At 40.0% G+C, this 2132-nt stretch overlaps 1 protein-coding gene across 1 annotated transcript in view; it reads right to left on the reverse strand.

Moving 5' to 3' along the window:
• The window catches only part of LOC109521848 (rho GDP-dissociation inhibitor 1-like), a 27163-nt gene extending 26175 nt beyond the window's left edge, over positions 1 to 988 (reverse strand). Inside the window, exon 1 of the mRNA XM_019879923.1 lies at positions 863 to 988. The gene's annotated coding sequence lies outside the window, so the exon portion shown is untranslated. The remainder of the gene's footprint in view (positions 1 to 862) is intronic.
• Positions 989 to 2132: the final 1144 nt, after the last annotated feature.

The raw sequence follows: 2132 nt of genomic DNA on the forward strand, positions 1-2132 counted from the left end.
CTTCTGTCGTTATTACACAAACAAAAATCTCTTTACTGTTACTAGTGTTAGTGCCTCCATATGGCTACGCTCGTGAAATCAATACAACGAACTCAAACGCGTCTTCGTCCAATGTTGTCAACTAATATCCGGATTAATTTTATTTTCCTCAATTCTCTGGAGAAATTTTCATAAAAATTTGAAAAACCAGGAATTCCGGGAAAATCCAGAGGACTTTCATCTCTGCAACATTTTCCCAATTATTAACATGAAGGTTGTAACAATAATAAGTCTATATGGTGTTGGCATCATACCCGGTGTGAATGCATTATGTAACTTCAGGGAAAAAAAAAAAAAAAACCACACCAAAAAAACTGAATTACATTTCTCCTTAAGGAAATGGATGATTTGCTGTCTCGCCGGTGACTGGGGCATGCAACACTAAAACGGTGAGGTTTTAATAAGATGTGTGCAGAAAGAACCACACATCAATAGATATATTTATATTCCAACACCGCGATGTCTTGCAACGGTGGAGCAGAACCTTCTCGCACTAACGCACAATGAATAATAGCACATCAGGACGACGATAACTGCACTAAAAGAAGTATCAAGTTTGAGTTTTACCTTGCTGTTGTATTAGCGGTGAAATAGTTTGAATAAATGATCTTAACTTTTTACTTTGCGCCGTCGATTTCCGACAGGGTGGGGTTGATGACAGGGACAAGAGGCTAATTGCTAATGTGGACTGAACAATTCAACCAAGCTAACCAAAGCCAACAGGCTCACGCTGTACTTGGCAAGTTATAACCTGCTAGTGGGTGAGGAGACATGAGTGGTTTAGAAACCCCTACGAGACAACTGCGAAAGAGAGCAGACAAACCTTTTTTTGAAAAGCAGAGGCGCTTCCAGGTGCCTTAATAAGTCCGTTCGTTGTGCGCTGCTGTGTAAGTATGGCGAATAACGGAACGGCGCCGCCCGGTGCGCCACCCGCCCTCGCAGCATTTCCGGGAATAAAACTACGGCGAGACACAAGTCTCAAATGTATAGAGCACCGTTCACCCTCCACCTGTCCCACCCTGCCCTCTTCCATGGTGTTTGGTGCAAAAGTTTTCAGAACCACAGCTGGACTATGCAGCACTATTTCTGCTGCGACATAAATGTACCTAAATACATAATCTATTCTCATGGCATCGGCCTACGCATTTTTTTAAACATAGTTTTAGGTCAGAAATGGCACTCACTCAGTCGGGTTTTCCACCGTGTAATCTCTCTTTTACTACCACCACTGTCATATCAAATAATATAGAAACCATCATACTATACAAAAAGGCAATATAACGATACACAACTGTGCCAGCAGTCAAGAATCAAGATTTATCAAAAACATGACAAAAACCCCAAATACATTTAAATAAAATACAGAGATGTCAAGCAACAAAATTATTTAATTAATTTACTTAAGCTAATATTTTAGACTGATACTCCTTCCATTTTACCCAAATATCTCTACTTTCTACTCCTTATAAAATAATAATACTTTTTAAAAAAGCCTCGTTGCACTTTCATTTTGGATTGTGTTCATTCCATTCATCGTTGTTCAAAATGCCAATCCGGAAAAAATGCATGAGGATAGATCGAGTGATTAGGGGTGTTCACACGGCACACATTTGCTCCAGTGCTGCACCGATTTATTTTGTTGCGATATATTTTACACCGGAGCAAATTTTGTGGAGCGTTCACACCAGTGGCGGATGCTGGTCTGCCAAGGAGGGGAAGCTCAATTTTGGCCTACATCATAAAATGTGTCCATTTATTTATTTATACCTGAATTCTACTCTCCGTTCCTTTTCAAGAAAATGATCTGTGACCTTATGGTGATATAATTCAGTCTGCAAACACAAGCAACTACAATAAAACCCCCAGAAATAAAAGATTAATTTGTCGCTCGTCGTTTTCAACAATTTTGTCGCTAAGATGATAAGAAGTCTCCCGTTCAACTCAGAACAGAATGAGAATTGAAAGTGCTCCCATGGATGCCAACACAAAAAGATCGGTGATTGTTTCATTTCGATGTCAATCAAACTGGAACACAGGCTCAGACAAATCATCCAATCTGATGCAGAAAAACTTAGCGTCCGGTACCCGCCCAT

Source organism: Hippocampus comes, unplaced genomic scaffold (genome assembly GCF_001891065.2).
Source record: "Hippocampus comes isolate QL1 unplaced genomic scaffold, H_comes_QL1_v1.1 scaffold280, whole genome shotgun sequence".
Taxonomy (NCBI): domain Eukaryota; kingdom Metazoa; phylum Chordata; class Actinopteri; order Syngnathiformes; family Syngnathidae; genus Hippocampus; species Hippocampus comes.